This window comes from Panulirus ornatus, chromosome 10 (assembly GCF_036320965.1).
Source record: "Panulirus ornatus isolate Po-2019 chromosome 10, ASM3632096v1, whole genome shotgun sequence".
Classification (NCBI taxonomy): domain Eukaryota; kingdom Metazoa; phylum Arthropoda; class Malacostraca; order Decapoda; family Palinuridae; genus Panulirus; species Panulirus ornatus.
The window spans coordinates 51,460,420-51,482,320 of record NC_092233.1 but is presented as its reverse complement, the minus strand read 5'-3'; the positions used below and the strand labels follow the sequence as shown (position 1 = coordinate 51,482,320).

At 36.2% G+C, this 21,901-nt stretch overlaps 1 protein-coding gene across 1 annotated transcript in view; it reads right to left on the bottom strand.

Annotated features, from left to right (window-relative positions):
* Cadps (calcium-dependent secretion activator 1) overlaps positions 1-21,901 on the bottom strand; it is a 1,554,015-nt gene that overhangs the window by 1,346,020 nt on the left and 186,094 nt on the right. The window lies entirely within an intron of this gene.

Sequence of the window (21,901 nt, the reverse complement as noted above, 5' to 3'; positions counted from 1 at the left end):
ACAATAGTTTCTTGTCATCATCTGTTTCTTATCTGTTATCAGAACAACTGTTTCCTGTCATCATCTGTTTCTTATCTGTTATCAGAACAATAGTTTCTTGTCATCATCTGTTTCTTATCTGTTATCAGAACAACTGCTTCCTGTCATCATCTGTTTCTTATCTGTTATCAGAACAATAGTTTCTTGTCATCATCTGTTTCTTATCTGTTATCAGAACAACTGTTTCCTGTCATCATCTGTTTCTTATCTGTTATCAGAACAATAGTTTCTTGTCATCATCTGTTTCTTATCTGTTATCAGAACAACTGTTTCCTGTCATCATCTGTTTCTTATCTGTTATCAGAACAACTGCTTCCTGTCATCATCTGTTTCTTATCTGTTATCAGAACAATAGTTTCTTGTCATCATCTGTTTCTTATCTGTTATCAGAACAACTGTTTCCTGTCATCATCTGTTTCTTATCTGTTATCAGAACAACTGTTTCCTGTCATCTTATCATAAGTGTTTCATGTTATCAGAACAATTGTTTCCTGTTATCAGAACAAATGTTTCCCTTTATCATGTTATCAGAACAACTGTTTCCTGTTATCATCTGTTCTCAGAACAACCGTTTCGTTATCATCCGTTATCAAGAGAAAAACAGTTTCCTATTATCTTATCGGAAGAGAAACTGTTTCCTGTTATCATCTTAGAACAACTGTTTCCTGTTCTCAACTGTTATCAGGAGAACAACTGTTTCCTGTTCTCATCTGTTATCAGGAGAACCTGATATCAGTTTACAGTTTAGGCTTAACATGTACCTGAATGAAATGTCAGTATCTGTCAGGAGAAAGTTGGTTTCCTTTCCAGTTTTCCTCACTACCCTCCCAGCACTTCTCCAAACCATCAAACAGACTACATATCTTCTCGTGTGTGTTATTCAGTGTTCACTACTCTCTCTTTTCAGCCTCACTGTGTGTGTGTGTGTGTGTGTGTGTGTGTGTGGCCCTGCTTCAATGTCCTTGGGTTTCCACTCCCCTGCAAGAGGCATTATGCTCCTCCATTTCTGTTCACTGGTGCCAGAGTGTGTTCGTGCTTGTATCCCCCTATCATCACTAGTCTCTGGTCTGGTCTACTGCATAACTGGCACTGTCTAATGTGGATAAATTCTGATGACATCCAAACAACTCGTGAAGACCCGTTTCTCTGATCCTCTTCATTCACTGCGCCTTCTTTCCTCCAGTCCCATTCCCTCAGAATCCCCGAACCTGATTCGCGCGCGCGCGCGCGCGCGCGCGCGTGTGTGTGTGTGTGTGTGTGATCCTGTATGTCTCCTGTGATTATTTTCTCTTCTTCAATTCCTTGAAAAGCCTACTATGCATCCCTCTTCCCTAAGCCTCCTCCTCATCGATCCATGTGTGTGGTTGTGGTGTATTCCTTTTGTCTAAATTAATTTTTGAGTTGAAAGACTCAACACTTTTGCATGTTCTCGGTTTCGTTTGCTATATGTGGTCTGAGGCTTCCAGTTTACTATATGTGGTCTGAGGCTTCCAGTGTACTATATGTGGTCTGAGGCTTCCAGTTTACTATATGTGGTGTGAGGCTTTCAGTGTACTATATGTGATCTGAGGCTTCCAGTGTACTATATGTGGTCTGAGGCTTCCAATGTACTATATGTGGTGTGAGGCTTCCAGTGTACTATATGTGGTCTGAGGCTTCCAGTGCACTATACGTGGTCTGAGGCTTCCAGTGTACTATATGAGGTCTGAGGCTTCCAGTGTACTATATGAGGTCTGAGGCTTCCAGTGTACTATATGTGGTGTGAGGCTTCCAGTGTACTATATGTGGTGTGAGGCTTCCAGTGTACTATATGAGGTCTGAGGCTTCCAGTGTACTATATGTGGTCTGAGGCTTCCAGTGTACTATATGTGGTGTGAGGCTTCCAGTGTACTATATGTGGTCTGAGGCTTCCAGTTTACTATATGTGGTCTGAGGCTTCCAGTGTACTATATGAGGTCTGAGGCTTCCAGTGTACTATATGAGGTCTGAGGCTTCCAGTGTACTATATGTGATCTGAGGCTTTCAGTGTACTATATGTGGTGTAAGGCTTCCAGTGTACCATATGTGGTCTGGGGCTTCCAGTGTACCATATGTGGTTTGAGGCTTCCAGTATACTATATGTGGTCTGAGGCTTCCAGTGTACTATATGTGGTGTGAGGCTTTCAGTGTACTATATATGGTGTAAGGTTTCCAGTGTACTATATGTGGTGTGAGGCTTCCAGTGTACTATATGTGGTGTGAGGCTTCCAGTGTACTATATGTGGTCTGAGGCTTCCAGTGTACTATATGTGGTCTGAGGCTTCCAGTGTACTATATGTGGTCTGAGGCTTCCAGTGTACTATATGTGGTGTGAGGCTTTCAGTGTACTATATGAGGTCTGGGGCTTCCAGTGTACTATATGTGGTCTGAGGCTTCCAGTGTACTATATTTGGTGTGAGGCTTCCAGTGTACTATATGTGGTCTGAGGCTTCCAGTGTACTATATGTGGTGTGAGGCTTCCAGTGTACTATATGTGGTCTGAGGCTTCCAGTGTACTATATGACGTCTGGGGCTTCCAGTGTACTATATGAGGTCTGAGGCTTCCAGTGTACTATATGTGGTGTAAGGCTTCCAGTGTACTATATGAGGTCTGAGGCTTCCAGTTTACTATATGTGGTGTGAGGCTTCCAGTGTACTATATGCGGTGTGAGGCTTCCAGTGTACTATATGTGGTCTGAGGCTTCCAGTGTACTATATGTGGTCTGAGGCTTCCAGTGTACTATATGTGGTGTGAGGCTTCCAGTGTACTATATGTGGTGTGAGGCTTCCAGTGTACTATATGTGGTGTGAGGCTTCCAGTGTACTATATGTGGTGTGAGGCTTCCAGTGTACTATATGTGGTGTGAGGCTTCCAGTGTACTACATGTGGTGTGAGGCTTCCAGTGTACTATATGTGGTGTGAGGCTTCCAGTGTACTATATGTGGTGTGAGGCTTCCAGTGTACTATATGTGGTCTGAGGCTTCCAGTGTACTGTATGTGGTGTGAGGCTTTTAGTGTACTATATGTGGTCTGAGGCTTCCAGTGTACTATATGTGGTCTGAGGCTTCCAGTGTACTATATGTGGTCTGAGGCTTCCAGTGTACTATATGTGGTCTGAGGCTTTCAGTGTACTATATGTGGTCTGAGGCTTCCAGTGTACTATATTTGGTCTGAGGCTTTTAGTGTACTATATGTGGTCTGAGGCTTTCAGTGTACTATATGTGGTCTGAGGCTTCCAGTGTACTATATGTGGTCTGAGGCTTACAGTGTACTATATGAGGTCTGAGGCTTCCAGTGTACTATATTTGGTCTGAGGCTTCCAGTGTACTATATGTGGTCTGAGGCTTCCAGTGTACTATATTTGGTCTGAGGCTTTTAGTGTACTATATGTGTTCTGAGGCTTCCAGTGTACTATATTTGGTCTGAGGCTTACAGTGTACTATATGAGGTCTGAGGCTTCCAGTGTACTATATTTGGTCTGAGGCTTCCAGTGTACTATATGTGGTCTGAGGCTCCAGTGTACTATATTTGGTCTGAGGCTTCCAGTGTACTATATTTGGTCTGAGGCTTCCAGTGTACTATATGTGGTCTGAGGCTTCCAGTGTACTATATTTGGTCTGAGGCTTTTAGTGTACTATATGTGGTCTGAGGCAGTTTACTATACGTGGTCTGGGTATTTTCTCTTTTTTCCGCTCTAAATTTAATGAACATCATCATCTCACATTTATAAATCATGATTACGTCTTTAAGTTTTTTGGTAAACAACCTTAGCATTTGGAACTATGAAAAATATCAGAAATATCTCCCGCCTTCTCACAGTTACATTCTTCTATACGTAGGTTATCTGTTATCATCTTCACTATCATCTTATCAGTTACTCACGTTATCTCCTGGGTGGTTATTCTTGCATTAATCATTTATTTAACTTTTTTTTTATCTTCTTTACTTCCCTTGGGGTCAACTCATGAGCTGTCGATCTGCTACACCTGCTCATTTCACATCCACTGTGTGTGGTGTGTGTGTGTGTGTGTGTGGTGTGTGGTGTGTGGTGTGTGTGTGTGTGTGTGTGTGTGTGGTGTGTGTGTGTGTGTGTGGTGTGTGTGTGTGTGTGTGTGTGTGGTGTGTGTGTGTGTGTGTGTGTGGTGTGTGTGTGTGTGTGTGTGTGTGTGTGTGTGTGTGTGTGTGTGTGTGTGTGTGTGTGTGTGTGTGTGGTGTGTGTGTGTGTGTGTGTGTGTGTGTGTGTGTGTGTGTGGTGTGTGTGTGTGTGTGTGTGTGTGTGGTGTGTGTGTGTGTGTGTGTGTGTGTGTGTGTGTGTGTGTGGTGTGTGTGGTGTGTGTGTGTGGTGTGTGTGTGGTGTGTGGTGTGTGGTGTGTGGTGTGTGGTGTGTTGTGTGTGGTGGTGTGTGTGGTGGTGTGTGTGTGTGGTGTGTGTGTGTGTGTGTGTGTGTGTGTGTGGGTGTGTGTGTGTGGTGTATGTGTGTGTGTGGTGTGTGTGTGTGGTGTGTGTGTGTGTGTGTGTGTGTGGTGTGTGTGTGTGGTGTGTGTGTGTGTTGTGTTGGTGTGTGGTGTGTGTGTGTGTGGTGTGTGTGTGTGTGTGGTGTGTGTGTGTGTGTGTGTGTGGTGTGTGTGTGTGTGTGGTGTTGTGTGTGTGGTGTGTGTGTGTGTGTGTGTGTGTGTGTGTGTGTGTGTGGTGTGTGTGTGTGTGTGGTGTGTGTGTGTGTGTGTGTGGTGTGTTGTGTGTGTGGTGTGTGTGTGGTGGTGTGTGTGTGTGGGGTGTGGGTTGTGTGTGTGTGTGTGGTGTGTGTGGTGTGTGTGTGGTGTGTGTGTGTGTGGTGTGTGTGTGTGTGGTGTGTGTGTGTGTGTGGTGTGTGTGTGTGTGTGTGTGTGTGTGTGTGTGTGTGTGTGTGTGTGTGTGTGTGTGTGGTGTGTGTGGTGTGTGTGTGTGTGTGTGTGTGTGTGTGTGGTGTGTGTGGTGTGTGTGGTGTGTGTGTGTGTGTGTGTGGTGTGTGTGTGTGTGTGTGTGTGTGTGTGTGGTGTGTGTGTGTGTGGTGTGTGTGTGTGGTGTGTGTGTGTGTGTGTGTTCCACTCTGACCTCCCACCTCCGTGCTGGCACCCTCGCCCTGCAACATGTTGTGTGTTGCTCCAGCCTCCCATCTTCACGGTGAGTGACATCGTGCCTTATCTGCCTTCGGCCACCCGGACGCTGGGCCCGTCACCAGCATCGTCCCATTTAATGGAAAGGTCCGCGGCCCACCTTCTGCTGAGACAGGTCAATACTCGGGTTCTATGGCCCACCTTCTGCTGTGACAGCTCAATACTTGGAGGTCCGTGGCCCACCTTCTGCTGAGACAGGTCAATACTCGGGTTCTATGGCCCACCTTCTGCTGTGACAGGTCAATACTTGGAGGTCAGTGGCCCACCTTCTGCTGTGGCAGGTCAATACTTGGGGGTCCGTGGCCCACCTTCTGCTGTGACAGGTCAACACTCGGGTTCTATGGTCCACCTTTTGCTATGACAGGTCAATACTTGGAGGTCAGTGGCCCACCTTCTGCTGTGACAGGTCAATACTTGGAGGTCAGTGGCCCACCTTCTGCTGTGGCAGGTCAATACTTGGGGGTCCGTGGCCCACCTTCTGCTGTGACAGGTCAGTGCCCGGGTTCTATGGCCCACCTTTTGCTGTGACAGGTCAATACTTGGAGGTCAGTGGCCCACCTTCTGCTGTGACAGGTCAGTGCTCGGGTTCTATGGCCCACCTTCTGCTGAGAAGGTCAATACTCGGGTCTTATGGGCCACCTTCTGCGGTGGCTGGTCAATACCATGGGTCTGTGGGCCACCAATTGCTGTGGATGAGTAAGGGAAGCATCCTTGCTACACGTGTATCAGTAAGTACAGAGATGGCCGATCATTTCTGCCATCATTAATAACATCAAACAAAGGCTTCCGTGGCGTAGTGGTGAGCGGCACCGACCATGATGCACACACATACACGCCCGCCAGGGTTCGAATTCTGGGCGCGACAGTCGTCCCACAGCCAATCCCTCGAGGCTGGTCAATAACTGGGCACCTCATACCTTCCCCTTAACACACACACACACACACAAACTAGTGTACAAGTCACTTCCCGTAACACATAACTGTAACCACAGAGATACTGTGTAAATTACCGATGATGTTTGTGAAGTGATATTATATTTTGATGTTTAGGAAGTGATATGATATTTTGATGTTTGTGAAGATATAATATTTTGGCGTTTGTGAAGAATGATATAATATTTTGGTGTTTATAAAGTGATATAATATTTTGATGCCTGCGAAGTGATTTAATACTTTAATGTTTGTGAAGAGATATAATATTTTGGTGCTTGTGAAGTTATATAATATTCTGGTGTTTATGAAGTGATATAACATTTTGGTGTTTGCGAAGTGATATAATATTTTGATGTTTGTGAAGTGATATAATATTTTGGTGTTTGCGAAGTGATATAATATTTTGATGTTTGTGAAGTGATACAAGATTTTGGTGTGTGAAGAATATAATATTTTGATGTTTGTGAAGAATATAATATTTTGGTGCTTGTGAAGTGATATATTTTGATGTTAGTGAAGAATTATGTCAAATTTTGGAATTTGTGAATATAATATTTTGATGTTTGTGAAGAATACAATATTTTGATGTTTGTGAAGTGATATAATATCTTGGTGTTTGTGAAGCATGATATACTATTCTGATGTTTGTGGTGCTTGTGAATGATATAATATTTTGAAGTTTGTGAAGTGACATATTGTTTTGGTGTTTGTGAACAGTGGTATATTTTGATGTTTGTAAAGTAATATAACATGAGTGATATAACATTTTGGTGTTTGTGAAGCGAAATAATATTTTTGTGTTTGAGAAATGATATATTGTGTTTGACAAGGATAAAATATTTTGATGTCTGTGAAGTCATATAATATTTTGGTGTTTGTAAAGTGATACAATATTTTGGTGTTTGTGAAGCGATATATTTTGATGTTAGTGGAGAATTATATAAAATTTTGGAATTTGCGAAGAATATAATATTTTGATGTTTGTGAAGAATGATATAATATTTTGGTGTTTGTGAAGCATGATATACTATTTTGATGTTTGTGGTGCTTGTGAATGATATAATATTTTGAAGTTTGTGAAGTGACATATTATTTTGGTGTTTGTGAAGAATGGTATATTTTGATGCTTGTAAAGTTATATAATATATTGGTGTTTGTGATGAGTGATATAATATTTTGGTGTTTGTGAAGTGAAATGATATTTTGGTGTTTGAGAAATGATATATTTTGCTTTTTGACAAGAATAAAATATCTTGATGTCTGTGAAGTCATATAATATTTTTGTGTTTGTGAAGTGATACAATATTTTGGTGTTTGTGAGGAATGAAATATTTTGGTGTTTGTGAAGAATGATATAATATTTCGGTGTTTGTGAAGATATAATATCATGGTGTTTGTGAAGAATATAATGTTTTGGGGTTTGTGAAGAATATAATACTTTGGTATTTGAGAAATGATAAAATACTTTGGCGCTTGTCAAGAATTATATCATATTTTGAAATTTGCAAAGTGATATAATATTTTGATGTTTGTGAAGAATGCTATAATATTTTGGCATTCGTGAAATGATATAATATTTTGATGTTTGCGAAGTGATATAATATTTTGATGTTTGTGAAGTGATACAATACTTTGATGTTTGTGAAGAATTATATAATATTTTGGTGTTCATGAAGTGATATAACATTTTGATGTTTACGAAGTGATAAAAGATTTTGGTGTTTGTGAAGAATGACACAAAATTTTGATGTTTGTAAAGAATATATCATTTTGGTGTTTGTGAAATGATATTCTGATGTTTGAAAAGAATATATTACTTTGGTGTTTGTGAAGTGATATAATATTTTGGTGTTTGTGAAGAGATATATTTTGATATTAGTGAAGAATGATATAATATTTTCGAATTTGTGAAGAATGTAACATTTTGATGTTTGTGAAGAATGATATAATATTTTGATGTTTGTGAAATATAATATTTTGGTGTTTGTGAAGTAATATAATAGTTTGGTGTTTGTGAAGCATGATATACTATTTTGATGTTTGTGATATAATCTTTTGGTGCTAGTGAATGATATAATAATTTGATGTTTGTGAAGTGACATACTATTTTGGTGTTTGTGAAGAATGGTATATTTTGATGTTTGTGAAGTGATAATATTATGGTGTTTAAGAAGAATGGTATATTTTGATGTTTGTGAAGTGATAACATTTTGGTGTTTGTGAAGATATAATATTCTAGTGTTTGTGAAGTGAAATAATATTTTGGTGTTTGAGAAGTGATATATTTTGGTGTTTGAGAAGTGACACATTTTGGTGCTTGACTAGAATGATATAATAATCTGAATATAATATTTTGGTGTTTAAGTAATATAATATTTTGGTGTTTGTGAAGAATGATATATTTTGGTGTTTGTGAAGAATAATATTTCGGTGTTTGTGAAGTGATATAATATTTTGGTATTTGAGAATATAATATTTTGGTGTTTGTGAAGAATATAATATTTTGGTGTTTGAGAAGTGATATAATATTTTGGTGTTTGTCAAGAATTATATAATATTTTGATGTTTGCGAAGTGATATAATATTTTGGTGTTTGCAAAGTGATATATCATTTTAGTGTTTGTAAAATTTGTAAAGTGATATAATATTTTGGTGTTCGTGAAGAATGATATAATATTTTAGTGTTTGTGAAGAATGAAATCATATTTTGGTGATTGTGAAGAATGATATAATATTGTGATGGTTGTGAAGTGGTATAACAGTTTGGTGTTTGTGAAGAATATATATTTGGTGTTTGAGAAGAGATGTAATACTTAGGTGTTTATGAGGAATGATATATTTTGGTGTTTGTGAAGAATGATATAATATTTCGGTGTTTGTAAAGTGACATCATATTTTGGTGTTTGTGAAGAATGATATAATATTTCAGTGTTTGTAAAGTGACATCATATTTTGGTGTTTGTGAAGAATGATATAATACTCCGGTGTTTGTGAAGTGATACAAAATTTTTGCGTTTGTGAAGAACATAATATTTTGGTGTTTGTGAAGAATTATTTAAAATTTTGGTGTTTGTGAAGATAAAATATTTTGGTTTTTGCGAAGTGACATATTTTGGTGTTAGTGAAGCGATATAATATTTTGATGTTTGTGAAGTGATATAATACTTTGTTGTTTGTGAAGAATGGTATAATATTTTGATGGTAATGAAGAATGATATAATATTTTGGTGTTGTAGAAGAATGATGTAATATTTTGGTGTTTGCGAAGAATGAAATAATATATTGGTGTTTGTGAAGAAAACAAAATTTTGATGCTTGTGAAGTGATATACTATTTTGGTGTTTGTGAAGAATGATATAATACTTTGGCGTTTACAAAGTTATATAATATTTTGGTGCTCGTGAAAAATATAATATTCTGGTGTTTGTGATGAATGAAATAATATTTTGGGGTTTGTGAAGAATGTTATATTTTGGTGTTTGAGAAGTGATATAATATTTTGGTGTTTGTGAAGTGATACAATATTCTGGCGTTTGTGAAGAATGATAGGATTATGGTGTTTGTGAAGTGATACAATATTTTGGTGTTTGTGAAGAAAGACATAATATTTTGATGTTTGTGAAGTGATATAATATTTTGGTGCCTGTGAAGTGATATAATATTTTGTTGTTTGTGAAGAATGAAATAATATTTTGGTGTTTGTGAAGCATGATATAATATTTTGATGTTTGTGAAGCATGATATAATATTTTGATGTTTGTGAGGAGTAATATATTTTGGTGCTTGTGAAATGATATAATATTTTGGTGTTTGTCAAGTGATATATTTTGGTGTTTGTGAAGAAAATATATGATATCTTGGTGGTTGTGAAGAATGATATATTTTGATGTTTGTTTAGAATATAATATTTTGGTGTTTGTGAAGTGATGTATTATTTTGATGTTTGTGAAGAATGACATATTTTGATGTTTGTGAAGAATATAATATTTTGATGTTTGAGAACAATGATATAATATCTTGATGTTTGTGAATGATATAATATTTCGGTGTTTGTGATGTAATATAATATTTTCTTGTTTCTGAAGAATGAAATAATATTTTGGTGTTTGTGAAGAATAATATAACATTTTGATGTTTGTTATGAGTGGCATATTTTGGTTTGTGAAGTGATATAATATTTAGTTGATTGTGAAGAATGATATAATATTTTGGTGGTGGTGAAGAATGATATAATATTTCAGTGTTCGTGAAGAATGATATATTTTGGTGTTTGTGAAATGATAGAATATTTTGGTGTTTGTGAAGAATGATACAATATTTTCATGCTTGTGAAAATATAATATTTTGGTGCTTGTTAAGTGATATAACATTTTGTTGTTTGTGAAGAATGAAATAATATTTTGGTGTTTGTGAAGAAAGAAATATTTTGGTGTTTGTGAAGAACGATATAATATTTTGATATTTATGAAGAGTAATATATTTTGGTGCTTGTGAAGTGATATAATATTTTGGCGTTTGTGCAGTTATATACTTTGGTGTTTGTGAAAATGATATAATATTTTGGTGGTTGTGAAGAATGAAATAATATAATTCTGTTTGTGAAGAATATAATATTTTGGTGTTAGTGAAGAATATAATATTTTGGTGCTTGTGAAGTGATATAACATTTTGGTGTTTGTGAAGAATGATATAATACTTTGATGTTTGTGAAGTGATAGAATATTTTAGCGTTTGTGAACGTAATATTTTGGTTTACGAAGAATATAATATTTGGGTGTTTGTGAAGATAAAATATTTTGGTTTTAGCGAAGAATAACATATTTTGGTGCTAGTGAAGTGATATAATATTTTGGTGTTTGTGAAGAATGACATATTTTGGCGTTTGTGAAGATATAATACTTTGTTGTTTGAGAAGAATGGTATACTATTTTGGTGGTTGTGAAAGCGATAAATATTTTGGTGTTTGTGAAGAAATATATATTTTGATGTTTGTGAAGGATGTATATATTTTGGTGTTTGTGAAGTGATATATTTTATGTTTGTGAAGATATAAATATTTGGTGTTTGTGAAGAATGATTATATTTTGTGTTTGAGAAGAATAATATTTTGGTGTTGTGAAGAATATATATATTTGATGTTTGTGAATGAAATATTTTGGTTTTGTGAAGTAATATAATATTTTGGTGTTGTGAAGAATGAATTAAATATTTTGTTGGTTTTGTGAAGTGATATAATATTTTGATGTTTGTGAAGATGATATAATTTGGTGTTGTGAAATGATATAATATTTTGTTTTTGTGAAGAATGATAACATTTTGGTGTTGTGAAGAATGATATATTTCAGTGTTGTGAAAGATATATATTTTGGTGTTGTGAAGATGATATATTTTGATGCTTTGAAGATATAATTTTGGTGTTTGTAAGTGATTAATATTTGGTTGTTTGTGAATGATATAATGTTTCAGTGTTTGTGAAATAAATATAATATTTTCTTGTTTCTGAAGAATGAAATATTTCGGTGTTCGTGAAGAATGATATAACATTTTGATGTTTGTTATGAGTGACATATTTTGGTTTGTGAAGTGATATAATATTTTGTTGTTTGCGAAGAATGATATACTTTGGTGGTGGTGAAGAATGATATAATATTTCAGTATTCGTGAAGAATGATATAATATTTCAGTGTTCGTGAAAAATGATATATTTTGGTGTTTGTGAAGAATGATACAATAGTTTGATGCTAGTGAAGATATAATATTTTGGTGCTTGTTAAGTGATATAACATTTTGTTGTTTGTGAAGAATGAAATAATATTTTGGTGTTTGTGAAGAATGAAATAATAATTTGGTGTTTGTGAAGAACGATATAATATTTTGATGTTTATGAAGAGTAATATCTTTGGGTGCTTGTGAAGTGATATAATATTTTGGTGTTTGTGCAGTGATATATTTTGGTTTTGTAAAGGATGATATAATACTTTGGTGTCTGTAAAGTGATTCAATATTTTAGCGTTTGTGAACATAATATTTTGGTGTTTGTGAAGAATATAATATTTTGGTGTTTGTGACGATAAAATATTTTGGTTTTTTGCGAAGAATGACATATTTTGGTGTTAGTGAAAAGATATAATATTTTGGTGTTTGTGAAGAATGACATATTTTGGCCTTTGTGAAGTTATATAATACTTTGTTGTTTGTGAAGAATGGTATACTACTTTGGTGGTTGTGAAGAATAATATAATATTTTGGTGTTTGTGAAGAATATATCATTTTGGTGTTTGTGAAGAATGAAATAATATATTGGTGTTTGTGAAGAGTGATATAATATTTTGAAGCTTGTGAAATGATATAGTTTCTTTGGTGTTTGTGAAGAATATAATATTTCGGTGTTTGTAAAGTTATATAATATTTCGGTGTTCGTGAAAAATGATATAATATTGTGATGTTTGTGAAGTGATATAATATTTTGATGTCTGTGAAGAATGATACATTTTGGTGTTTGTGAAGTGATATAATATCTTGGTGTTTCTTGGGAATAATATATTTTGGTGTTTGGGAAGTGTTATAATATTTTGGTATTTGTGGATATAATATTTTGGTGTTGGTGAAGCGATACAATGTTTTGGTGCTTGTGAAGATTGATATAATATTTTGATGTTTGTGAAGAGTAATATATTTTGGTGCTTGTGAAGTGATATATTTTGGTGTTTGTGCAGATATATTTTGGTGTTTGTGAAGAATATCATTTTTGGTGGTTGTGAAGAATGTAATAATATTATTCTGTTTGTGAAGAAAATATAGTATTTCGGTGTTTTTGAAGTGATATAGTATTTTCGTGTTTGTGAAGAATATAATATTTTGGTGTTTGTGAAGTGATACAATATTTTGGTGTTTGTGAAGAATGATATAATACTTTTTGTGAAGTGATTCAATATTTTAGCGTTTGTGAAGAACATAATATTTTGGTGTTTAAGGATATAATATTTTTGTGTTTGCGAAGCGATACAATGTTTTGGTGCTTGTGAAAAATTATGATATTTTGATGTTTGTGAAGCGATGTAATACTTTGGTGCCTGTGAAGTGATATATTTTAATGTTTGTGAAGAATAAAATATTTTGGTGTTTGTGAAGAATGATATATTTTGATGTCTGTGAAGAATATATTTTGATTGAGAACAATGATATAATATCTTGATGTTTGTGAATGATATGATATTTCTGTGTTTGTGAAGTAATATAATATTTTCTTGTTTCTGAAGAATGAAAAAATATTTTGGTGTTTGTGAAGTGATATAATATTTTGATGTTTGTTATGAGTGATATAATTTGGTTTGTGAATTGATATAATATTTTGTTTTTTGTGAAGAATGATATAACATTTTGGTGGTGGTGAAGAATGATATAATATTTCAGTGTTCGTGAAAAATGATATATTTTGGTGTTTGTGAAGAATGATACGATATTTTGATGCTTCTGAAGATATAATATTTTGGTGTTTGTTAAGTGATATAACATTTTGTTGTTTGTGAAGTGAAATAATATTTTGGTGTTTGTGAAGAAAGATATAACATTTTGATGTTTATGAAGAGTATTATATTTTGGTGCTTGTGAAGTGATATAATATTTTGGTGTTTGTACAGATGTATTTTGGTGTTTGTGAAGAATATAATATTTTGGTGATTGTGAAGAATGAAATAATATCATTCTATTTGTGAGGAATATAATATTTTGGTGATTGTGAAGTGATATAATATTTCGGTGTTTGTGAAAGATATAATATATTGGTGTTTGTGAAGAATGATATAATACTTTGGTGTTTGTGAAGAGATGAAATATTTTAGCGTTTGTGAACATAAAATTTTGGTGTTTGTGAAGAATATAATGTATGGGTGTTTGTGAGGATAAAACATTTTGGTTTTTGCGAAGAATGACATAATTTTGTGTTAGTGAAGATATAATATTTTGGTGTTTATGAAGAATGACATATTTTGGCTTTTGTGAAGTGATATAATACTTTGTTGTTTGTGAAGAATGGTACACTATTTTGGTGGTTGTGAAGAATAATATAATATTTTGGTGTTTGTGAAGAGTGATATATTATTTTGGTGTTTGTGAAGAATGAAATAATATATTGGTGTTTGTGAAGAGTGACGTACTATTTTGATGCTTATGAAGTGATATAATTATTTGGTGTTTGTGAAGGATGATATAATATTTCGGTGTTTGTAAAGAGATATAATATTTTGGTGTTTGTGAAGAATGAAATAGTATTTTGGGGTTTGTGAAGAATGATATGATACTGTGATGTTTGTGAAGTGATATAATATTTTGGTGTTTGTGAAGTGATATAATATCTTGGTGTTTGTCAAAAATGATATACTTTGGTGTTTGAGAAGTGATATAATATTTTGGTATTTGTGGATACAATATTTTGGTGTTAGTGAAGCGATACAATGTTTTGGTGCTTGTGAAGAATGATATAATATTATGATGTTTGTGAAGTGATGTAATACTTTGGTGCCTGCGAAGTGATATATTTTGTTGTTTGTGAAGAATGAAATGATATTTTGGTGTTTGTGACGCATGATATAATATTTTGATGTTTGTGAAGAGTGATATATATTTTGGTGCTTGTGAAGTGATATATTTTGGTGTTTGTGCAGTGATATATTTTGGTGTTTGTGAAGAATGATATAATTCTTTGGTAGTTGTGAAGAATGAAATAATATCATTCTGTTTGTGAAGAATATAACATTTTGGTGTTTGTGAAGTGATATACTATTTTGGTGTTTGTCAAGAATATATTTTTGTTTGTGAAGTGATATAATATTTTGGTGTTTGTGAAGAATGATATAATACTTTGGTGTTTGTGAAGTGATACAATATTTCAGCGTTTGTGAATAACATAATATTTTGGTGTTTGTGAAGAATATAATATTTTGGTGTTTGTGAAAAGATAGAATATTTTGGTTTTTGCGAAGAATGACATATTTTGGTGTTAGTGTAGTGATATAATATTTTGGTGTTTGTGAAGAATGATATATTTTGGCGTTTGTGAAGAGATATAATACTTTGTTGCTTGTGAAGAACTGTATACTATTTTGGTGGGTGCGAAGAATAATATAATATTTTGGTGTTTCTGAAGAATGAAATAACATATTGGTGCTTGTGATGAATGACAAAATATTTTGATGCTTGTGAAGTGATATAATTTTTTGGTGTGTGCGAAGAATGATATAATATTTCGGTGTTTGTAAAGTGATATAATATTTTCGTGTTCGTGAAGAATGATATAATATTTTGGTGTTTGTGAAGAATGAAATAGTATTTTGGGGTTTGTGAAGAATGATATAATATTGTGATGTTTGTGAGGATATAATATTTTGGTGTTTGTGAAGAATGATATATTTTGGTGTTTGTGAAGTGATAGAATATCTTGTTGTGAAGAATGATTTATTTTGGTGTCTGAGAAGTGATATAATATTTTGGTGTTTGAGGATATAAAATTTTGGTGTTTGTGAAGCGATACAATGTTTTGGTGCTTGTGAAGAATGATATAATATTTTAATGTTTGTAAAGCGATGTAATACTTTGGTGCCTGTGAAGTGATATAATATTTTGTTGTTTGTGAACAATTAAATAATATTTTGATGTTCGTGAAGCATGATATAATATTTTGATGTTTGTGAAGAGTAATATTTTTTGTGAAGAGTAATATTTTGTGAAGAATGATATATTTTGGTGCTTGTGAAGTGATATAATATTTTGGTGTTTGTCAAGTGATATATTTTGGTGTTTGTGAAGACATAAAATTTTGGTGTTTGTGAAGAAAGATATACTATTTTGGTGGTTGTGAAGAATTATATATTTTGATGTTTGTTTAGAATATAATACTTTGGTGTTTGTGAAGTGATATATCATTTTGATGTTTGTGAAGAATACAATATTTTGGTGTTTGTGAAGAATGATATATTTTGATGTTTGTGAAGAATATAACATTTTGATGTTTGAGAAGAATGATATAATATTTCAATGTTTGTGAATATAATATTTCGATTTGTGAAGTGATAAAATATTTTGTTTTTTGTGAAGAATGATATAATATTTTGGTGTTTGTGAAGAATGATATACTATTTTGATGCTTGTTATGAGACATATTTTGGTGTTTGTGAAGTGGTATAATATTTTGGTGTTTGTGAAATGATATAATATTTTGCTGTTTGTGAAGAATGATACAATATTTTGGCGGTTATAAAGAATGATATAATATTTTAGTGTTGGTGAAGAGTGATATAATATTTTGGTGTTTGTGAAGTGATAGAATATTTTGGTGCTTGTGAAGAATAAAATATTTTGATGTTTGCGAAGATATAATATTTTGGTGCTTGTTAAGTGATATAACATTTTGTTGTTTTTGAAGAATGAAATAATATTTTGGTGTTTGTGAAGAGTAAAATATTTTGGTGTTTGTGAAGAATATAATATTTTGATGTTTATGAAGAGTAATATATCTTGGTGCTTGTGATGTGATATAATATTTTGGCGTTTGTGAAGATATATATTTTGGTGTTTAAGAAGAATGATATAATATTTTGGTGGCTGTGAAGAATGAAATAATATTTTTCTGTTTGTGAAGAATATCAATATTTTGGTGATTGTGAAGTGATATATTTTGATGTTTGTGAAGAATGATATAATATTCTGGTGTTTGTGAAGTGATATAATATTTGGTGTTTGTGAAGAATGATATAATGTTTTGGTTTCTGATGAAGAATGATTTAATATTTTGGTGTTGGTGAAGAATGCTACAATATTTTGGTGTTGGTGAAGAATGATATAATATTTTGGTGTTGGTGATGAATGACATAATATTTTGGTGTTTGTGATGAGTGATATATACTATCTGTAAAACCATGACTTTATCTAAATTTGAACCCAGGAAGAATAAGTCACAAAAGACTCATTTATCTTTACCAGATAATGTAACAATTAGTCATTCATTGCTCTTTCCTGTTACTCTTACAATGGTTCATTCAATACTGTTTCCCATTGTTGTTTCATCTGCTGAGTTTATCATTAATTACTTAAAGCTACATCTATTATAACCAGCTTGCTCCTTGTTCTTACCATTATATAAGTTGAAAGTTTCAGGTCTGTTTAGATGAATGTGGACGTGTTAGTAGTGTTCTAATCTTCTAAAATATTCCATAAACAAATTCTAAACAGTTAGGTTGTTGTTCATGTCACTTAAGTACTTATGGTTGGCTGAAGAGGTCACTTCAGTTATTTTACACTTGTAAGGACTTGAGATCATCACTAGTGTCCCTCCACATTTACTTGGAACACAAAGCTGCCACCGTCATAACATTGCTCACGTGCAATTGTCTTCGTGTCCGCTCATTACGTCACGTTTCCCTCATGTTAATAAGCATTATAACATTATCGCAATGTTATTCATGATAACATTACCACAATGTTATTCATTATAACATTACCACAATGATATTCATTATAACTATCCACAATGTTGTTTTTATTATAACATTACCACAATGTTATATACGATAACATTATCCACAATGTTATTCATTAAAGCATTTATCTTTCAGTCTGGAGCTGTCAGTCATTATAAGCTTTCGATATATATATATATATATATATATATATATATATATATATATATATATATATATACATATATATATATATATATATATATATATACTCTTTCCCAAGCTTTATATCAATGTGCGGATCTCATTCATAACATTATCTCTGCTGTTCACTGAGATACTGTTTACTGTTCTTGCCCACAGTGTTGACCATTCTAATCATCATCTGGTCCTAATCCCCATGTAGTCCTAATCTTCACGTAAAAAAATATAAAGTTTAAGGAGCAAGACACACTATTTAAGAGAGGAATTACGTGAGCTATAACATGGCCCCTGAAGCAGCGTGTCATCTTCCCATGGTGGCACAGACAACAATAATTTCTCTAGTACCTTCCTGTAGAACACCAGGACCCGACATGTCGTACTCTTGGGGAGACTAACTCGCTCACCCCAGCAAGTGATGGTGGGTCAGGGTTGGGGAGACTGACACACCCCAGCATCTGATGGTGGGTCAGGGTTGGGGAGACTGACTCACCCCAGCAAGTGATGGTGGGTCAGGGTTGGGGAGACTGACTCACCCCAGCAAGTGATGGTGGGTCAGGGTTGGGGAGACACATCTATAATGACCCTGGTTCATCTGACCACAGCAACATGCACCAGGAGGTCAACACTACTACACGTACGCACGTACGTACGTACGTACACTACCATCACATTACTATGGGGGAACATTAGCCAAAAAAATGGCATTCAGATCAATGCAATCACTAAAGAGGACAAAAATACATATATTGACTACATCTATGTATATATACATATATCTATGTACATATCTACGTGTACATCAAGCATGCGTATGGTGTGTGTGCGACAGTGGACACACATCCCCTCAAGCCTCTCGCACACTCCTCCTGCAGGAGACATTGTCAATATAGCGACACCTCACCAGCCCGGCAACGGCATGACCACGTACGTGCACACGAGAAGGGACGAGCTACGTGATGATCCACAGATCCCAGCCACGTGAACACCAAGACCAAGACCCGAAACACGTGATCTCAAAGCCCTTGGCATGTGCACACGTGACTACCTCAAGACCCTTGTGTTACGAGGACACGTGACCCACCTCAAGACCCTTGTTACGTGGACACGTGACTATCTCAAACTTACCGAGAAACATGAAGACACTTAACCTCCAGCTACCTAAGCACCTTACCCCCCCAGCCACGTGCACACCCACCCCAACAAGCCATGTCAAGGACGCCACACCAAGCCACCTCAAGACTGTAAGGCACGATCTACGACAGGAACAGTCCAGAGGAACATCTGCCACGACTGTAGTTAAAGTGAGGGTGGGCGGGCGAGGAGTCATACCCACCCACCCACCCACCCACCCCACGCCCCTCCTGACGAAGGTGGCGGCGTCATTCATCACCAAGGGCGTCACCACGACGGCAGAATCGTGCGCCAGAAGTGGAGGGACGAGGCAACACAAGAGTGTCCCACGAACACAAGGCGAGGGTGCCTCATGCTGAGGCCCCGCCCCACGGGGCTAACCCCTGACGGGTGCCTCCCACACACTTCCACTCAGCTGGTACAAGCTACGCTCACGCTCTCTCTCTCTCTCTCTCTCTCTCTCTCTCTCTCTCTCTCTCTCTCTCTCTCTCTCTCTCTCCTCCATCCTTCTCTCACTAACTCACGGTGCTGACGACAAGTGAATGATCGAGGATAATGACAAGGTATGATACAGGAAGGTTAATGATCCAGGATAATGACAAGGTATGATACAGGAAGGTCAATGATCACGATAATAACAAGGTATGATACAGGAAGGTCAATGATCGAGGATAATGACAAGGTATGATACAGGAAGGTTAATGATCGAGGATGATGACAAGGTATGATGCGGGAAGGTCAATAATCGAGGATAATGACAAGGTATGATACAGGAAGGTCAATGATCAAGGATAATGACAAGGTATGATACAGGAAGGTCAATGATAGAGGATAATGACAAGGTATGATACAGGAAGGTTAATGATAGAGGATAATGACAAGGTATGATACAGGAAGGTTAATGATCAAGGATAATGACAAGGTATGATACAGGAAGGTCAATTATAGAGGATAATGACAAGGTATGATACAGGAAGGTAATGATCGAGGATAATGACAAGGTATGATACAAGAAGATCAATGATCGAGGATAATGACAAGGTATGATACAGGAAGGTCAATGATCGAGGATAATGACAAGGTATGATACAGGAAGGTCAATGATAGAGGATAATGTCAAGGTATGATACAGGAAGGTTAATGATCGAGGATAATGACAAAGTATGATACAGGAAGGTCAATGATCAAGGATAATGACAAGGTGTGATGCAGGAGGGTCAATGATCGAGGATAATGACAAGGTATGATACAAGAAGATCAATGATCGAGGATAATGACAAGGTATGATACAGGAAGGTCAATGATCTAGGATAATGACAAGGTATGATACAGGAAGGTCAATGATAGAGGATAATGTCAAGGTATGATACAGGAAGGTTAATGATCGAGGATAATGACAAAGTATGATACAGGAAGGTCAATGATCAAGGATAATGACAAGGTATGATGCAGGAGGGTCAATGATCGAGGATAATGACAAGGTATGATACAGGAAGGTCATTGATAGAGGATAATGACAAAGTATGATACAGGAAGGTCAATGATCAAGGATAATGACAAGGTATGATACAGGAAGGTCAATGATAGAGGATAATGACAAGGTATGATACAGGAAGGTTAATGATCGAGGATGATGACAAGGTATGACACAGGAAGGATAATGAGAGTTTAGCGCAAGCCAATCACGTCAAGTGACGCTGTTCCAAATCCTAAAGACAGAAGGACGCGGGCACAATCCACCTCAGGCACTCGACCAACCCAGGTACGAGCGCCCGGAAGTGCCCTTCCTCCAGTGAGATCATCTCCACCTGCCGTACCCCTGGCCACCACGTCAGTGTAGCCTGAAGGTCCTGACCTGTCGTCCCTGTAGTGCCACGTACCGCCCCGGGCAGGAGCGAGCGTACAGCACAGGTGGGACTGCTCCCGACGCAGACTGTGCTCATCCCCTGCTACCTTGTGGGCCACCGACCACTTCCCAGCGAGTGGGGCACCGGGGCAGAGGCGGGCAGGGTTGGGGAGGCTCGTCTGTGTCTTACCAGCGGTACAAAGACGTTACTGCTGGCTGGTAACACGTCTCATGAAGCAACAGACCTCCAAAGGGGAAGACCACCAGGTCCAATTACTTCTCCTCATGACCCTGGTCAATGGCCTGGCTTGGCTACATGGTCCACCCTCTGGCTGATGACTTATATGGGAGTAATATCATCCTTCATGGCTCGTCATCTGATGCCACTACGGATGCGTCATTCATAAGTTGCATTTTTTAGCCTTTTTTGACCGTCTCACATGATCACATAGGTACATACATCACCTGTACCTGATACACAACATAATCTCAGACCAAATGTCTTGGTTAGTCTGGGTGTTAAGGATTCAGGTTATGGTGCAGCCATGTCGGAACGCCAGAGAATAATCACTCTCAAAGCAACTTAAATTTTCAGCTCTTCACCATGAAGGAGAAGACTACTGAGCCGAGTAGAGCAGACTACACGTGCAGACGTAAGTCACAAGACAGCCACACACACGCTGCTCTTCAGCTCTTCCCACACCACCACAACACATCAGCTGGAACAATATACCTTCACTAATGATGAGTGACGTCAAATGATGGCGGATCATTAACTACCGGGTAAACCTACTAATATTACACACACACACACACACACACACACACACACACACACAACCGTCCACTTAGATTGTAACAGGATTAGAGAAACCTTATGAGTTAATCCAGGTCAGATGCAGCACAACACTGGGGGAACACAGGTCAGATGCTGCACAACACTGGGGGAACACATGTATATGTGATGTGAGTGACATAAAACACCAAGATTGCACTAGACTACGACACAAAGCACACAGTCTTCAGGTGAATATAAAATGACACAGAAAACTGAAAGCAGAGGAAGATGGTGACACACACATACACACACACACAGAGTGAGGAGGTGATGTGGGCTCGGGAT